Below are 19,780 nucleotides of genomic sequence, written 5' to 3' on the forward strand. Positions count from 1 at the left end.
AGATGCTAAATTTGGAGTCATTTGTTACATAGCACTAGATAACTCATCAACCTCTAACAATTGCATGGCATCCATGGCATGCTTCTATCACATAGGCTTGCTTGTTCTCTGCAGATGGACACCTGACTGAATCTAACCCCCACTGTGGCAAACACCACTACAGTGAATACCTTGAGCAGAACCCCCCTCTGAATGTGTGTGAACTTTTCCCTGGGGTGGATGTGCACAATGGGTCTGCTGGGGAAGACCCAGAGACTAGAGAGGCACTTGTAACAACACTTTCAGCTTCTTCAATTCTTACATTTAAAGAATTTTTACCCCTAAATATTTAGTTTTAAAAGTGGATAGCCCTTGGGGAAAATAAAGAGACCCTCTGATTAGGTATTTTAGATGTGAAATGGGGGGGCAAGGAATAGTCAGGAGTGGTCTCTGGAACAATATGGAGGGTTGGTGTCTTGTCTTGAAAAGAGGCTACAGTATGTTGCTTTTTTTGTGACCCAGGCTGACTGATTCATGCTGGGCTTCAGACATGAGGGGCCAGGACTAAGAAGAGGGAGGGCTTGTTCAAAGCTGAGTGGACACATCTATAATCATTAAAATAATGTTTCTCTGTTTGGATTTAGTAAATGGCCTTAAGTTCCTGGAAATGTGTGCAGAGACCCCATGGCCATGAGAAGATCTATCATTTAATTCTTTACAGTAGGCTGAAATATATTTGGAAGTCATTGGACTGTGGCTGTCCTACATCAAAAGGCATTTCATAACAAAACACCATCATGCCCCATTTATAGAAATAGCATGCTGTGCTTTGGCTGCTGTGGGCAAATAAAATATGTTCTTGTAACATAAACAGCCTTACCTTCCTTCTAAAACTAAAGGGCTATAAAAGATTTATTTAAATAGGTTTTTGAAATATAGAGACACATATAAAAACATGTTAAATATACACATATATACATACATATACGTATAGATAGATGATAACGCATGAGAGATATTCTCATAAATGGACTTTAAAATCTGATAGATAATATAAAAGGAAAAGATATCAGAGCCCAAAGAGAGAGTAAAATCTTCTAATCCATGCACCTCATTTCACAAAGGAAACTGAGGCCCAGAAGAAGTGACATGTCTAAGGATTATGGCATCCCAGGGTCAGTGCGTAAAATGGAACCTGAGCCTCCAACCCCCTGGGTGGTGCCATCCCAGATGCTCACAATTGACACAGATTTAAATGAAATGAGTTATGTTCTTATCTTTCTTGGATTTACTAATGGTGGAATTTGAAACAAATGAATAGCAGGCTTGGCACCAGATGAACTTTTTAAGAAAATATAGCAGTTGTTTGCCATTCCTTGCACTCAGACCTCTGGAACACATGCTCTTGAAAACCCCCAACTGCCACCCCCCAAAAAAACAATAAGAAACAACAACAATCACAAAGATCGTTGTTCCTGTGATGTTGCAGTGGATGAAAATTCTGACTGGGGTGGCTCAGGTTGCTGCAGAAGTAAGGGTTTGAGCCCCTGGGGAGTGCAGTGGGTAAAAAAATCTGCATTGCCACAGCTCAGTTGTGGCTCATATTCAATCCCTGGCCCTGGATCTTCCATATGCCATGGGTGTGGCCATAAAATTAAAAAAAAAATGAATAGTGCTCAAGCTGATAGAACATGTGATGAGTTTAACAATTGTCCACAAATTCTTGATATTTTCTCCCGAATTCAAGAGTTAGAGTTTAAATGCCCTTCCATCAAGTGCGATTTGGACTTAGTAACTCACTCCTAAAGATTAGAACATAGGAAAAATGACAGACTATGGCTTCTGAAAATGGATCATAAAACTGCCTCTTGGGTCTCTCTTTGATCAATTTTTCTGGGGACATCAGCTGACCCTTCACCTCTACATGGTGAGGAACTGAGGACTCTAGCCCACCGCTTTGTGAGTGCACCATCTTGGAAACAGATCCTCCAGCCCCAGTCAAGCCTTCAGATTACTGCAGCCCCCAGCTGACATCTTGGCTAAAACTTTATAAAGGATACCAAGCCAGAACCACTCAGCCAAGACACTCTCAAATTCCTGAAATTAAGATAAAATTTATTGTTTTAAGCCATTAAGTTTTGGCATGATTTGTTAGGTAACAATAGATAGCTTGTAGAGAGCATTAGCCTACCTCCTTGAACTCACTACAATGAAAGCAGCTACCTATTTCATTAAAAGGTAAAACTAGCCTTTTGAAGAACATTCATTCTATCAAAGCATTGACACTTGAGATTCAACAGCAAGAAGTTGAGAAGAATGAGTGCTTCATGCCATCCAGTGGCTGCATGTGTCAGGTTTGCAACCTGATAAGCCTGCGTTACTCAACCAGAGCACCCTGCCTGAAACTAACATGTGGAGAAATGGGTCCCCTCTCAAGGCTTGACTCTGGAGCCTTTGGGGAAACAGTCTCGATTTGGATCACATTAAAACAGACCTGAGATTTGGGTTCTCCTTCCAGTTCTGCCAAGATCTGAATGTGTCTTGTTGGCAAAGTCCTTTTCTCTTTGTAGGTCTCAAATTCGGCCCCTTTAAATAAGGGCTTAATTATAAAAGATTCTTCCTTGCTCTTTCATATATGCTCGTCAATGCACCATTAAGAGATCCCAATTAACAACTGGTCAATGTGCTTGGATTTGAATATACAGCTTGACTATCCTCCAAACCTCATGTTCTTCCTCTGAGGTTGCTTTGTTTCCTAACTTCCTCCATAAAACAATGATCTGGAGACACTGGGCATAATTGAATGACTAATGGACTCTTTCTTCTGTTTCACCAGTGTTTATAATCTAGTCCCTCTTCATCTCCTTCCTTGCCTTCCCTTGGCTCTGTGTACTGAGTTCTCTCCTCATGGGCTCATTGGTGATATTAAATAGTAAAAAAACTATCAAACGGATACAGTTATGGTGAAAACTCACCTGTAGACTATGGAAAAATGATGCTATTCAAGAACACTGAACCCTGAGTCAGGTGCCTACAAGTACATTGTCTTGCCTTTGCCACTCACTGGCTGTGTAAACTTGGACAAGTCATCTCACTTACCTCAACCTCAGCTCCTTCTTCTTTAAGTAAAAAAATTAAGTAATAATAATAATAATGATCATAACAATCAACATTTATTGACTGCATTTTAAGCACTAGATTGCATAATTGCATGCATTGCCTAATAGGAATTATTATTATCCATATGTTACAGATGAGGAAACTAAGTCTCAGAGGTAACAAGTGGTAGAGTCAGGATTCAAACCCAAGCTCTTAACTATCTGAGTTCATAGTAATTCCGAATCTGTCTCAGCCTGAACTGAAACTACCTGGGTGCTAGGATTCAGAAGATATAACACACATGGACGCATGATTGGGCGAATCTTCTAGGTATTTATTTATACATGGAATCATGGAATGAGATTAGTGTCGAGGCACATGTATTTGCTTCCAGGATGCGGCTCACTTGTTCTAGAGGAAAAGGAATATTCCCTTTCCCTGGTGCCAGTCACTGTGATTTTTTGGAACCAGCCAAAGAGGAAAGTGGAAACAAAAGGTCTGGGATACTAGCATGCAGGGCATTTGCAGAGCTGATGCTAGTACATTTAGCAGTAACTAGTGAGGTTGCTCAGCCATAGTCATCAATGACTTTGACATATGGAATGTCTTCGGCAGACATCAGTGACAGAGTTTTAGATGCAGTGGGATTCATTACCCCCAGTGATCCAGAATGGGAGCAGATAAAAGCACCAGATAAATCACATGGTAGCCCAGAGAACCATCTTGCAGAGCACGTAATGAACACTCTGCTCTGAGGCTACTGATGAGATACCCGAGAGACGGAAACTTAGAACTACTTGGAAGAAACTTGAGACAGAGCTTAATTTTTTTTTTTTTTTGTGGAACACAAGTGTAGTTTCCTGGAGAAGTTCTGTGTTTGCCCTTGGGATCCTATTTTTATCCTCAGCCTTGGGTGGTCTGAAAAATGTAGGTTACTGATTAAATGAAAGGATGCTACTCCACCATGCTCTATATGGGTCCTTCCACTTTGCCTTATGATTCCCAGAATCACAGAATATCAAATAATATTGACAAAAGCACCAGTGCGGGCAGATCATGGTAAAAGCCCACTAGTGAATCTTGAAAGGATTTTACCCTCAGGAGTAAGGGGTGTTAAACTATGATATCCCTAATTTAGTGGGTCCTCATGCTACTTGGCAAGAAAAGCAAATAATTTCTCTAACTGGCCAACAGTTCTCTCTAGGTAAAAATGTCTGATCTAGGGCACAGAGGATTTGTTCCCCTACTGACAGATGGAAATCACAAGGTGTCTTGGGAGGGATGGGTTTTGCAGCAATCTTATTGAGGTGAATTCCTGTAGGGGAGAGAGATGGGGGGGAATTGCTGTGAGGACCATATTCCTCCTCCTACAGGAAAGAGGAGCTGGCTTCCTTGGGAGACCTGCTTTATGCTGGGAAAGGGCTGGGTCAACCATCAAACCCCACCTTTTGCTTGGAAATGAAGAGCTTCACTTACAGAGGAGGGAGAGGGGAGGAGAAGAGGGAAAGGGCTGTGGGACATATTTCTCCCCTTCCCTCTCATAGAGAAAGAAAAGTTGTCTTCAATTAGGGCCAGAAAGGAGATTTAAAACATCTGGCAGGAAAGGGCTTGCCCTGAAGGGACTTCGGAGGGTAGAGCAAGATGAAGAAGGGCTGGCAGATGGACAGTTGAAGCTTCTGAACAACCTGCTTGCCTGGCCTGACCTACCTGCCACTTTCCTCCAAATCCATCACCACTTTTTCTTCATCAGGCTGAGGCCTTTGGCTGCCTCCTCCCCAGGCTAAAAGGAGCAGTAACAGCAGGCCAACCTAAGCAGCACAGCTCACAACTTTCTGGGGGTCCATAGGTAATTTGCAGGATAGCACAGACCACCCACTGAGTGAGTACACAGAGTTCATAACCTCTAGCATTCAGGCAACTAATCAGCTTGGTTTCCCCTGTGGAGAGCCTCCTCTTTAATCTCAAATTTGCCTAACTGCCTACCTCCCCCTTCTTTAAAACATTCAAAGACTTCTACTTCCTCTAAGAAGCCTTCTAGGATTATCTCTGCGGAAACTGCATATTCCTCACTCCCAACCTCATAGAAAATGTTAGTGTTGTGAAGTTGCTGTTCTTTTGCCTTGGTTTGCATCAACTTTGGACTGGCCACCTTTCCCAGCCCAGGCAGAGCTTATGGCTGAGAGATGTTGGGGTTGTAGTTAGGGCTGTAGCTAATTCCTTGGAAATCAACCTCCTATCCGCAGGACCCCAGGTTTTGAGTCACAAGGCACCAAAGCCTGAAGGCTCCTTAAAGATTACTTACTGAGTCGGATTTACTACATTCCCCAAGAGGTCATTGCCCTGGCAGGCTCTGATCAGGATTCCTCGCCTGGGGAGTGGATAGATTAGGTCTGGAAATGAGGCCAGGCAAGGTCCTTTCCATTTTCTCAATTACTGACGGTGCAGAGCAGTGACCTGAGCAGGAGCTGGGCATCCCCAGGAACTGTGCATTTGTGGACCCAACATCTGTTTTCCATCAGCATCTTTCATTGAAACGTGGCGGTCTCTTACGGATTTTCAGCTTGCACTGAGCATCCAGACCCTAAAGATTCCTTTGTCTCATGAAGAGTGCATTTTCCTCCTACTTCAAGCCACAAAGTCATGTGCCATGTCCCAAAGGAGCAGCCATTCAAAGGTACATGCCAAAGCATCATCTTTGCTTGATAAGCAGCTATAGCTTCCAAGGGTTACCTCCATGATGGCAGTAATCTGTTGATTATAACTTTTCAACCTCATCTGGTTTATGTAGAGGAATATAATTTACTGTCAAGTTATAGCACCAGGGCCTTTTAAACGTAAAAGGGATTTTAAACACCAAGATCAATTTTTGTTTGATGCATAAAGAAACTAAAATCCAGAGAAGTTGCACATTTTGACCAAGGTCATACAACCAGTTAGGACACCAGTGGTCCCCATCCAAGATCCCACCCTGAAACTTGATCTATTGCTCAGATCTAAAGGATTCCTAGATTCTAGAAGCTTCTCTGCAGTGAACCGTGGCCCTGTACAGTTTCTGTGAGACTTAGGATCAGAATAAGACACTAAGAAACCCATGTGCATGAAAAATAAACTAATATGATGTTCCAAATAAACAATGTTAATTTTAAAAAGACAACTTACGAGCTTTAGTGAAGTGAAAGTAGCTTTTTACCCTTAGATAGTTTAATTGCAAAAATCCTGCAAAAGGTCATAGAAATGAACTTTTCTATTTTCTATTTCCTGCTAAGCTGGTACCTGTAGCACATGTTCAGTTCCACCAGTTGAGGAAATATCCTATAGTGATATATGCCATGTATGGTAAGGATGAGCATATTTAAGTAATAAGGGTTCCACATTCATTTTGACTTTGTGAGGCTCTGTGGAGGAGGAGAAATCTCAGGAGCAGTTGGGGGCTGGAAAGGGGGCACGAGGCCAGGACCCCTGAGCTAAGTCTGAATGCAGTGATACAAATGTAGCAGTAGCTCCTGGCACTGGATACCTTTACCATGCCATGGCTTCCTTGGGGATCTGGAGAATCATGGGAGGCTGCTTGTTGTGACTTCTTCTTCTGCCCTGTTCTTGCATTTCTAGCCAGGAACCCAACACAATGAATGTAAGAGCAACGAGCCAGGGAGACCAGGCTGATGAACCCTGGGAAGTGTACTGATTATAGATCTGAGCAACAGATGAGGATCATGTTTCAGGGGGGGGATCTTGGATGGGGACCACTGAGGATTCAAGGCTGAATGCGGGGGCCTAAGATTCTCCAAGAATATGTGAGAGGCAGACTTTGTAAGTCCCTTGGAGCAGACATGAATAGGGGAGTCAGTGATGGGCAGAGATGTGTGAAAGTCTATGTCAAGTGGAAGAGGTCTTTTCCATCTAGAAATGGATATATAAATTCTATCTAATCTCCTCCTCCATTTCCAAAGCAGAAACGGCTTTTTTTTTTTTTTTGCACAGCCCTTTTACACTGATCCTTTTAGTGCTAAAATGTGCCTGTAACCTAATAGATCCCAAGAATTGAGGGAGACAGACAATAAAAATGAGCACAAGTGACTGAGCACACTATTCAGAGCCATAGGTCACTGCTCACCCCTCCTGAGTTAAAGTGGCTATAAAAATATGAAATTTGGCTTTTCTTTTAATATTTTGGTGTTGTTACTTTTTAAAATCATTTTTATTTGGAGATTTGCTTGCTTAAAATTTCCAGAGAGACAACTAGAGGAATTAAAAGCAATACCAAGAACCTTTTAAAAGCTAATCTCATGGTCAAGGTATGAGGTGATTATAGGAATTTTTCATTCTTCCACTGCGAAGTTACAGTTTAGAGTTTTTAGGTTTTTTTTTCACCTAATTTATATGCTCTGGTATGGGGCCAACTTGTGCTTTAGTAGCTTTGAAAAAAGCTGACAATAAAGATATGAGATAAAAGAAATAAAGAAAATCTCCCCCTGAAAAAATCAATAAGGCATTTTTTTTAATTTAGGTGATCAGTAGGGTGTATATGTTAACCCCAAACTCCTAATTTATCCCTCCTGCCTTTTCCCTTAAGTAACTGAGTCTGATTTCGAAATACGTGAATCTGTTTGTTTTGTAAGTTCATTTGTATAATTTTTATTAGATTCCACATATTAGTGGTCTCATATTATATTTGTCTATGACTTACATCACTCAATATGATAAACTCCAGGTCCATCCATGTTGCTGAAAATAACATTATTTTGTTCTTTTTTTGTGGCTGAATAATATACCATGGTATATATATATGTGATATATATATATCACCTCTTCTTTAGCCGTTCATCATTTGATGAACACTTAGGGTTATGTCCATAACTTGGCTATTATAAATAGTGCTGTTATGAGCATTGGGGTGCATGCATATTTTCCGATTAGAGGTTTTTCAGATATATGTACAGGAGTGGGATTGCCAGAATATACGATGGTTCTATTTTCAACTTTAGATAACTAACAAGGACCTGCTGCATAGCACAGGGACATCTACTCAGTAATCTTTATAACTTACACAGGAAAAGAATCTGAAAAAGAATGGATTTATGGATATGTATAACTGATTCACTTTGCTGTACACCTGAAAATAACACAACATTGCACATTAACTATACTCCAATGAAATTTAAAAATAAATAAACTTTAGGGGATCAATGCTAATCAGATTGACTTTATATCAAGGCCTGGAGAATCACATATTATCTGAAAACTTGACTGGGAATGATGTCACTTGTAGAATGCTGAGCTGAGCCTGAGAAGTTAGAACCAAGGTCTGCTTGGGGAGAGGGTACATGATGCATGGAGAAGAGAAGGCGGCAAGTCTCATTTTCCTTTGTTTCCTTTGCGGGGGGGGGGCAGAAAAAGCAAGTGTTGAGACATCCTGCTTAGGCTGGTGAATATTGAGGCTAATCGCAGGTAGATTAAGTAGCTAAGGAGTCTAGGAAATTTCTAGTCCAGTGACTTTTTGAGAAGAAGGGGATTGAAACTCTGAAGTCACTGCACTGACCTGACCATTTTGTACAGAGAGCTGGGAATTAGAGTACCTACTTGAGCTCCCCTCTCAGCGACCTCACCATCAAAGCCGCTCCCCACATCTGGGGCCCAGCTGAGCTGCGATGCTGGAAGGGTTTATCACACCCATCCTCCCCCAATTGCCAGAGGTGTCAGGGGAGACATGCTGTCCAAGGTGAAAGAGGGACCCCCTCCACCTGGGTCACCCTCTGAGATGAAGAACATGTGGAGAATGAGATTGAGGGAATCCTGGACCAGCAAGCTTTTCTAAAAGGATGCTTCTCATCAATCTCTTTAGGATTTAAGCGGCAATTCTGACACCACCACCCCCAGGGACCCCACTAGAAGTAGGTCCACAAAGAGCAGGGACCTCTTCTATTTTGTTCCCTGAACAATGTCTGGCACAAGTGTTAATTCAATAATATTTGCTAAATGAATATGATAATGGAGGCACAGTGCTCATGGGGCCCCAATCTTCCCGGCAATGCTCGGTGCCCTGGATCCATCAGCCTTCATCTTGCTACCTCTCACCCCCTTAATGGTCTAAGCGTACCTCTTCATGCCACTTGGAAGAGCATGTCTAAGATAGGGATGACTATGCACAGGACTGCACTCATTCCCAGGTATATGAGTGTACTCAGGCTGTCAAAATAAAATACCACAGACTGGGTGACTTAACAAAAATTAATTTTCTTCTAGTTCTAGAGGTCAGGAGTCCAAGATAAAAGTGCTGGCAAGTTTGGGTTCTGGTAAAAGCTCTCTCCTTGGCTCGTGGTTGTCCTCATATGGCCTTTCCCCTGTGAGCATGCTGAGAGAAGCAGACAGACAGAGAGACAGAGAGAAGGAGGGAGATCTGGAGTCTCTTTCTCCTCTTCTTCTTTTTTTGTTGGTCTTTTTAGGGCCAAACCCCTGCACATGGAAATTCCCAGATAGGGATCAAATCGGAGCTGCAGCTGCAAGCCTACAGCACAGCCACAGCAACAATAGATCTGAAGTGCATCTGCGACCTATACCACAGCTCACAGCAATGCCGGATCCTTAACCCAATGAGCGAGGTCAGGGATTGAACCCACATCCTCATGGATACTAGTTGGGTTTGTTACTGCTGAGCCATAAGGGGAACTCCACTTCTTCTTCTTATAAGGAAACCAGTCCCGTCATAGCAGGACCCCACCCTAATGACCTATTTAAGTGTGATTACCTCCTTAAGGGACCTCTCTCCAAACAGTCACATTGGGGGTGAGAGGTTCTACCTATTTCAAATGAATCTACGGTGCACAGAGTTCAGTTCACAACAACAGACAAGAGGAGTGTTGCACTAGACCCTACACTTTAAGGGCACCTCTCTACCTCTCCCCCAGAGCATGAAGAATCTGTAAGGTCATGGGATCCTGCCTACCCAGAGCCGGTGACCCACCTTCTAGACATTGTTTTGGGTACATAGGACCCAAGAATTCCTTTCCCAAAGGAAACAATGCCTTTCACCCAAGGGGTAGCCAACGGTAGCTATTTCTAGGAACAGGAACAGATCTTGGAACTGTGAGTTGGGGTATCTCTGCATGTGCCTGCAAGGTATGAGGAGGAACCTGGGCAGGAAACAGAGTTGAGGGGGTAACCCAGGGACCAGGGACTGGGGCTGAGGGTTGGCTCACCACAAGGCACCATATCATTGCAAGGTCCTCTGAGAGGTCTGAAAACTCTACTCAAACTTGACCCTTAAGTATCGGTGTTCTTTGGAGAATTTGAAAGGCCTGTGTTGGTGGGGCTGGTGGATTAGGTTAGGTTATAGGCAGAATTTGCCCAGCTTGGACTGAGTTGGGTAAGTAGAAATCTTGAGGCCACTGCGGGTGTCTGGCTGGTGGGGATTGAAGAGGAGCAATAATGAAGGGACAGCACTGGTGAGTTCCTTTCTGATACTGAGATCCCATAATGGTCTTACCATTTCTTTCTTTCTTTTTTTTTTTTTTTTTTGTCTTTTTGTCTCTTTAGGGTCACAACCACAGCATATGGAGGTTCCCAGGCTAGAGGACAAATCGGAGCTGTAGCTGCTGGCCTACACCAGAGGTACAGCAATGCTGGATCCAAGCCACATCCGTGACCTACATCACAGCTTATGGCAATACCGGATCCTTAACCCACTGAGCAAAGAAAGGGATTGAACCTGCAACATCATGGTTCCTAGTCTGATTCGTTTCCCACTGCACCACTATGAGAAGCAGCCTTACCATTTCTGCATTATTTTCTCTCATTCTTAATAAAGCAAGAATTGTAGTTGTGGGTCGAGAGCCTGATGCTTTCCTTCTTGCAGAGATGTCCAGAACGGTGCACTTTTGAACAAAAGGGGGTAGCATCTTTAATCTATTCTGGCCAGGCTACCTATGAAATACTGGGATCAGTTCAGCCTCCCTAATTGTAGAATGGCTTTGTTCAATAAGAAAAATCTGGAGGAGGGGTATATCAAGGACTCCAAACTACATCACAACTTTGCCAGTTGTTCAAATACAGCCGAACTGGATGTTAAAATTGAAATCCTTCTTTACTGGTCAATATTCACTGTCCCAAGGATCCAGAATGACAGCCAATTCCTAACACCTCCTATTCACCCAATTTGTGAAGGAGACATCTCCCCAATGATAGAATGGGGGATTTCATACATACGGTTGAACACATAACCCCCAACACTAGGAAGATGAGATTGACAGAAGTTTATTAGTCACACATATTCACCTCCCAGGGGAGAAGGACTCTTGACTTACAGGACCATATGGGAGTCTCACTGGAAATACACTGAAAAATCAGGAGTTGTGGAAAGCAGACTTTGTTTAATGAAAGTGTGAGATGCCCCCATGGTTCCCACAGAAGGATGCAATAGATTGTCTTGACTCCTTTTGTAGACTGGCAGGAAACTAAAGCCCATTAGACTGAGGGCTGGGTAGAGTGCAGTTGGTCCAGCTGATTGAGGAAGTAGGCTGGTGGGAAGCCCTGCTGAGTATGCAGCACAGCATGGTAGGGTGTTTGGTGCTCTATGGGATGTCAAGACAACTCATGGAATTTTAGGCTTCACAATACCCACCTTCTTTCACCTCCCAGCCTTCTCCCTAGGATGAATATGGAGCCCTCCCTGGCCCAGCAGTAAAGCATTAATGTCTGGTCCATGAGGAACATGCATCAGTGAATAAAACTATGTGAAACTAACTGACCTATCTGAGGACATGATTGTTCTCCCTTTACCTTGATATGCTTGTGAAAAGAAAGAGGTTAGAGAATTTGACTGACATATTCAAATCAATGGATATTTTTCTATATAATATTTTGATAGTGAAATTTGTGCCTGATGGGACCTGGGAATGAAGGAAAGAAATGAGATTAAAATTACAATGTAAGTCAAAACTTTTTTTTTTTCCTTAAGAAGATTCGGAAGGTGAGAATGATTTTCTGAAGTAAATGAAGTTTTTTCTAGAGAAACCCCCACAGAGGACAGTTGCAGCCAGGAGTGAGGACTTCTGGCACCTGTGATTCCAACGTGTATTTCTGCCCTCATGGAACCCCAACATGCAGTACTGGGAAGCAAGCATCTGCCAGGTTTCATTGCCTGGTATTTCCACTACGTGCTCACATGCATCTTTGTTTCTCAGGGAAGACTGATGGGTGGGGTGCTCTAGTCTGGGAGACAGTGGGTGGTAAAAGTTTCCAGGAGGACAGAGACAGGCCAGTTGGCTTAGCTGGTTAGAGCATGGTGTTAATGAGGCCAGGTCATATCCTGGTCCCCAACCACACCCAACCAGCAGTCTCCATTCTGGGGTCAGAGTTTGCACTTTCCCCTGGAAAAGGAGGAGCCAACAAAGAAGGTGGGGCTAACTCCATGCAAAACTATTTTCTCTGCTGAAAAAAGAATTCTGCTGAGGAAGGGTTCTTGGCATCTTTTTAATCATTATCTCTCCTTCATTTGAAACATGATCACACAGTGGCACTGTATCAGTTAGTTTGGGCTGCATAACAAAACATCTCAAAAATTAATGGCTTAGAGTTCTGGCTGTGGCTCTGCAGGTTAAGAACCTGGCATAGTGTCCATGAGGAGGCAGGTTCAACTCCTGGCCTCACTCAGTGGGTTAAGGATCCAGCATTGCCATGAGCTGGGGTGTAAGTCACAGATACAACTCAGATCTAGTGTTGCTGTGGCTATGGTGTAGGCCAGCAGCTGTAGTGCTAACTTGACCCCTAGCCTGGGAACTTCCATATGGCACAAGTGTAGCCATTAAAAAAAAAAAGAGAGAGAGATAGAATGGTTTAAATCAATAACAGTTTATTCAACTCATAATTCTCTAAGTCAGCTGAGCAGTTCTTCTGGCTTATGCCAGACTATTGATTTTTTTTCTGGGTTTACTTATGCATATGCAATCTGCTGGAGAGTCATCTAGGGGCAGGATGATGTAGGATGGCTCCACCCACATAGTATGACAATTACTGAGCAGCCAGTCAGGGCAATGGGGTCCGTGGGACTGTGTGTCTCTTTTCCTCCAGCAGACTAGCCCAGCCTTGCTTCACATAGCTTTAATGGCAGAGGACAAGATCTCAAGTGTACTAGCATTTAATAGTTACCAAAATATTGACGAATATTTACTCTAGAAACATGAGTGATAAAACAGTATTATTACATTTTTAGTAAATGATGGTTATTTTAATGCATTAGGAACTATACTAAGTGTTCTCCATAGGTTATCTCATTTAATCCTATGAGGTAGGCAGAACAAGAACTTGTCCAGATTCCCCATGCTATAAAAGAGGCAGAGCCCATATTCAAGCTCTAAATTTAAACCACCATAACACACAATCACAGCTCATGCACTTTGGGGATTACATGCCTGTCCTAACAATGTCACCATTGTTTAAATTCCAGTGGAATCCCTCTCATCAAATCCACAGAGTCTTGACAACTGAGGCAATTGAACAGAATAGGCTTTTCTTTCTGTGGCTGCTGAACAGGAATTGGATTTGGCATGGATGTACCAGATGAGCGATCAAGCTGGATATTTTGGACAACAACTGAACAGTACAAGAAAGGAAAAAGATTCAGCTGTGTAGATGGTGGTGTGTACAACCTAATTGTTTTAGAGCTGCACTTGGGATTTAAGCTCTTAGCTTCAATGGCAATTCTGCTTAGTCTTTCTAAGACATTGGGAAAATTCCCTTCTCGCTTCCATATTTCTATTTTCTCTGCTGTGCAAGAGACTTGGACTATATGGTTTCTAAGATTCTTCCATTATTGAAATCTGTAATTCCACTGTATGCTTTTCTTCAGAGGAGACCATTTTAACTACATACAAATCATGTAGATCTTTCACCTTCAAAATAAAGACATGCCTTTGCCACTACCCCACTTCAGAACCTGGAGGAGATTGAGGTGATGCTATTTAGTGATGGGCCAGATTCCTTTGGAAACAAGGGATCTAGGGGCAATATAAATTTCACATTTGTGCCAGGAATTCAAGCTTGAATGCGCAAGTGTTGCTTCTTAACCCTGAATGCACTATAAATTTTTATCCTTTATCCATTGACTTTCCTGTGTCGGAAAGAGGCCAGGTAGAGGAGGATATGATATCCTTTTTATTCCCATGCAGATGTCTGAGGCTTCTTTTTCCTTTGGTCAAATCTGATTTGTATTTCTTCTTGGTTTATACCCCAGAGTACTCCAGGCTGCTATCTGCCTAAATGTTACATAAATAAAAGCATAGAATCTTGCAAGGGTGAACAGAAGTGGGGTGTCAGCAGGGACTGAGATGCTGAGGATAGGATGAGCCATTCCATTTCCCAGCTTCCCAGACCTTGTTCTTGCCCTCCTGCAAAGCCTTAGGAAGGCCTCATGGGGGGAGTTTGAACTCATTCCCACTCATCCCTGCTGGTTCCAGCTACTCAAACTTTTACTAAATAGCTCTGCACAGCTGTTTCTTGTTAGATGTCTGTTTATGCTGTTGGCGTACATGTGTTTGTGTATGGTGTGTGTGTGTGTGTGTGTGTGTGTGTGTGTGTGTGTGTGTGTGTGTGTGTGTGTGCGCATCATGTCTCTTTGGGTCCTCAGCAGTCCAAAGCCCCCAGCAAACCCTTTTGGGGTCATTTGGAATCCCAACTGGAGGGAATCACAAAGAAACATAATGTTAAAATTCAGGAACCATCTACAAATTTGTATTTCATAGAGCATGCTCTTGGTCATTCATAAATGCAAGGAAGGTTAGAATTGAAGAACAGGGATGCAAAGACTTGTACATGTCTTCAGAGACCAAAAGAATAAATTTTACTCATAGAGTAAAATTAAATTGTAATCTTCTTGAAACAGTTTTTGTTTTCTTTTTAAGTTTCCTCAATGATTAATTTAATACTTATCCCCAAATTTATCCATCTATTTGTTCAGTCCTTCATTCAACATTCAGTGTCAGAGTTCCTGTTGTGGTGCAACAGAAATGAATCTGACTAGTATCCATGAGGATGTGGGTTCAATACCTGGCCTGGATCTAGCGTTGCCATGAGTTGTGGTGTGAGTCGCAGACATGACTTAGATCCCAAGTTGCTGTAGCTGAGGCATAGGCCAGCAGCTGTAGCTCTGATTTGACCCCTAGTCTGGGAACTACCATACGCTGCAGGTGTGGCACTAAAAGCAAAAAACAAAACAAACAAACAAAAACAAAAATTCTGTCTTTTCATGTGCACTGCAGCACTCAAAGCCCTGTAGGTGTTATAAAAGGTATTTTACTCCCTGTGAGTGGAGCAGTGTCCCTTCAAGCCAATAGCCTTGGCTAGATTATAGAGGGCCTTCTCTGCTTGTCTTCAATTGTAGATATTAGTATCAACATGAGGTGAAATCACTAATGTCCCTGGAAGGGGATTAATCCTATTCCCTAACCAACACATCATCCTAAGTGGTAGAATTTTAACACAGTCCTATTAGATAGTCTATGTTTATATAGTCATATAAAATTCAGATACTTGGCTTCTCAAAGGTCAGTCCACTGGGGACCTACAAATGAGTTTAAAAGGGTTTATTTTTGGATTTCCCATTGTGGCTCAGTGGTAACAAACCTGACTAGCATCCATGAGGATGCAGTTTGATCCCTGGCCTCCTTCAGTGGGTTAAGGATCTGGCATTACTATGAGCTATGGTATAGGTCACAGACACGGCTCAGATCTGGTGGTGCTGTGGCTGTGGTGTAGGCCAGCAGCTATAGCTCAGATTTGACCCTTAGCCTGGGAACTTCCATATGCTGTTAGTGTGGCTCTATAAAGACAAAAAATAAAAAATAAAAATAAATAAAAATAAAAGGGTTTATTTTCTAGATACATGCACTGCATTCTACCTGCCAGAGTTGCCAAATTGTGATTTTTCATTTTTTTCTTTTCTTTTTTTAATTAAAGTATAGTTGATGTACAATGTTTCTTCAATTTCTGTTGTACAATAAAGTGACCCAATCACACACAGTTCCCTGTGCTGTACAGTAGGGCCCCATTGCCCATCTAGTCTGAATGTAAGGATCTAATTTCATTATCATTTCTACACTTGTTAGTTGACTTTCTAATGTAAGAAAGAGCTTTCCTAACTGTTCATTAAGTCAGCGAACTCCTGTTTTATTCAATAGACTGTAATCCTTTACTGTCATAATTTATGTTAATGTCTAAACTGTCCCAGAGCTTTCAAGTGGAAGCCCCTAGAAGCTCGCTTCTTTATCCTTTTGACATTTCTTTATCATTTTTTGGGTACTTTCTTACTTTATGAAGCAAAATGACATTTTAGACTCATCTTCTACTTTCCTTCTTGCCATGGAGTTGCCATTTCATCAAAGGGTGGTAATTTCTTTTAGTAGAGAATTGTACTTAGAAATTAAGATCTGGAAGCCAAATGCGCTCATTGCTACTGGGGTTCATTGGTTTAGACCCTCTAAGAGGACAGAACTGGGAAATAGATATATGTACACACACATGCACGCACACACACACAGCTATACCCACACATATCTCTATATTTATATCCACATTTGTTGATCTCCCTCTCTCTATCTATGTAATATATGCCATGAATTGACTTAAAGTTTCAATTCTAATGCAACACCATTGAATTAGTTCTATCTTTTCTCCTCATCATGTTTGTGGCTCCATTTTTTGAAAATGAAAACATTGGCTCCCTTTATCTACAATATATTGATTTATTTGTCCATCACCAGCATTCACACAGAGTAGTTTCAGAGTTGCTAACCCACGCCTGTGACAAGCAAGTCTTACTCTATAGCACAATACTTGTTGGGACTTCTTTCGTTGTTTAGCCTGAGGGCATAGAGTCAAAGAATAGTTGAGAGAGTTCTTTAGCATCAGGTTAGAGCACTGGGCTTATTTCCTTTCCTGCATATCCCTTTTAGACATTTACCTGAAGTTTTGTCTTGGGCATCTTCAAAATAAGCTCAAGTCTCATTGCTGGTGCTCTGGTACTAGAAAATACCAAGTACATATACAATGCATGTTTGTTTACTCCCACTTTCCCTGAAGTCAATTCAGAAAATAGATTGTAGAAATACTTTCATTCCCACATACTTGCAAACTTATATTGAAAGCATTTTCTCCTAGGGCTAGCTGTATTCCCATGATATCTCTACATTTAGACACCTAAACCTTTCTTCTCATACAAAGAACCCCTAACTCTTCTGCACTATGAAAGCTTTGCAATACTTCTCCTTATATGCATAGCGTAGGCCCACAAATGCCTCATCCATAGATTTTAAAAGCTTGTTTCAAATTTATCAAGTTCTCACATTCTTCATCTTCCATATTTAAAAATATTTATTTAATTAAATTTATGAGCCAGAAATTGAGAACCATGTGTAGTTAAGGGAAGGAAAGAAAGAAAAAAAAATAGCCCATTCATTCAACTTTTCCCAGCTGCCATTCCTGAATTGGAATATTTGGCTGAGCTTTCAGGTAATGCTTTGCAATAAAATTTCCATAGCATGCCAAATTTAGGTCCAGCATGAAAAGAAAACAAAATTCCTCCTACAAGATAAACTGTTCAGTTTGGAAATGGGAGTTTTCTTGGGGCGCTGCATTAAACCTTCATAGTGCTGGTTTGCACAAGAGTAAGAATCAGCTCACCTCTTGCAGGGTATCTGAATGGGGCTATGTAGAACATTTTTAAAAGCATTCATTTCCCTGAATGGAAACCTTTCACTTGGGAGCTCTGTTTTCTCCTTTTTGGACAGAATCCACTCTGCCATACCCTGGCTAGAAGAAGAAAAGTGGAGTGGAGGCAGGGAGGCCAATTCCAGGTGCAACAGATTTTGTACAACGAGTACTATTCTTGGCTGTTTGGAATCCACCTTTCTCCAAGTTGGCTCATGAGTCCATTTCCTTTTGCAGGTTTTCCCTCTGGACTAGCCTAAAAGAATTTGGGTGCATACCTCTTCAATATACGTAAAATCCAAGACATGACCGGTGAGACAATAGAATGAATCTTCCCAAACTGACACAAGTGTTATGAATGTGGTATAGTTTCAGATATAATCTGGTTGCTTTTATTGTTCTATCTATATCTACATACATGGGCAGATGTATATGTATGTGTGTTTTATATATATAAACACACGTGTGTGTGTGTGTTGTTAGGATTATAAATCCATAACTCCTCTTCTATACACACACACACATATATATATGAATGAAAATCCTCAATCTTAATTACACTAGAGAATTTACCCCTCTGCGTTGTAGAATTATTCAAATGACAAGTACTACTTAAGTCTTACATATATTTATGTTAACATGCTCTGAAACTACATCTTTTTTCTTTATTAGTTGGAATTCCAGGCTTATTCAAGGACTCCTTTGACCTACTATTCCAGAGAATAACCTATGACTGTGAATTAATCCCAGACAATATTCTACAAGCAAGGAAAAGCACAGATGCTCCATTTAAGCCAAAACCATGAAACTAGAGGGCTGAATGACAGGTACTCAGGTGATCAGCCATGTCAAATGATGGTGGACCTGAGACAGCAAAGCTAGATGTCCCTCTCACAGCCCTCATACTGTAAGAAAGGCAATGCCCCTCTGTCTTCCCTTCACTGTTTGAGCCCCAAAGTATGGCAGTGATTACAATATATCACTATCTGCAAAACAGGAAGAGTGTCTTTACCAGATACCAGATCTGCTGCCACCCAAGCATCCAGAAGTATGAGAAGTAAATGCCTGTTGTTTAAGTTGCCCAGTCTATGGCAATTTGTCATAGCAGCCCAAAGTGACTAAGATGATGATTATGTGCTATAAAATGTCATGCAGCAAGCTGTTTTGACTCATCTTTTTTTTTCCCTTTCCATTTTCAGTCTCACCTATGGCATATGGAAGTTCCAGGGCCAGGGATGGAATCTGAGCCACATTGCAAGCTATGCCACAGGCAGATAACCCATATCCACTTGCCAGGACCACCTGGATACCAGAAGAAAACACATCCATCTCAAATGGTAGGGGGAATGAGTTGGGGAGAGGGACTCTGTCCATCCCATTTGTGCTGCAGACCTTAAGATCAGGAGCCTCTGCTGTGGTGCAGTAGCTTCTTTTCCTTGTATCCCTACAAGACGGACAGCAGAGATGAAGGCAAACTCTCTCCTGTCTCTTCTGATAAGGGCTCTAATCCTATCTCGGTGCTCCACCTTCATGACATAATCACCTCCCCGAAGTCCCTCCTCCAAATACCATCATCACATTGGGAATTAGGATTTCAGTTGGGAGGAATACAAACATTCAGTCCATAGAAAATTCATAAATGACTCTATTGAAAGGATGTATAAAGGAGAGAGAGAAATGAAGGGGGCCACACTCTTTGTTCAGCTTCAAGTTCATTTAATATAAAATGTATCATCTATAATATCATCAAGTTCTCTCATCTGGTTTATTTATTTCCTGCCCAAACACCACAATCTGAATTGATTGAAACCAATTTCTGGTCATAAAAAAACTGTGTATCTTAGACTATTAAGTTATTGTCCTGTGGTTATTTTGATAATTCCCATAATGTTGGCAAAATGACCACTATTATTCTCATTACAGTCAGTATTAGAAGCAGCAGTAGTATTGAGTAACTAACATCTTTTTATTTTATTTATTTATTTATTTATTTCTCATTTTAGGG

At 41.6% G+C, this 19,780-nt stretch overlaps 2 long non-coding RNA genes across 7 annotated transcripts in view; one reads left to right on the forward strand and one right to left on the reverse strand.

Annotated features, from left to right (window-relative positions):
* LOC146396137 (uncharacterized) overlaps positions 1-19,780 on the reverse strand; it is a 569,893-nt gene that overhangs the window by 69,430 nt on the left and 480,683 nt on the right. The gene's annotated exons all lie outside the window — the stretch shown is intronic.
* LOC110257097 (uncharacterized) overlaps positions 1-19,780 on the forward strand; it is an 85,972-nt gene that overhangs the window by 21,970 nt on the left and 44,222 nt on the right. For 3 of the 6 annotated variants that reach the window (XR_014829802.1, XR_014829797.1, XR_014829801.1), the window contains exons 2-3: positions 13,520-13,710; positions 18,013-18,087. The exons of 2 other annotated variants lie outside the window; for them this stretch is intronic. This is a non-coding gene — a long non-coding RNA (uncharacterized LOC110257097). The remainder of the gene's footprint in view (positions 1-13,519; positions 13,711-18,012; positions 18,088-19,780) is intronic. One more of the 6 variants, XR_014829799.1, reaches the window with a different exon arrangement.

This window comes from Sus scrofa, chromosome 15, assembly GCF_054392235.1.
Source record: "Sus scrofa isolate SSC_HxYL_T2T_F1_AM1 chromosome 15, Sscrofa_HxYL_maternal_Yorkshire_Landrace_v2.0, whole genome shotgun sequence".
Taxonomy (NCBI): domain Eukaryota; kingdom Metazoa; phylum Chordata; class Mammalia; order Artiodactyla; family Suidae; genus Sus; species Sus scrofa.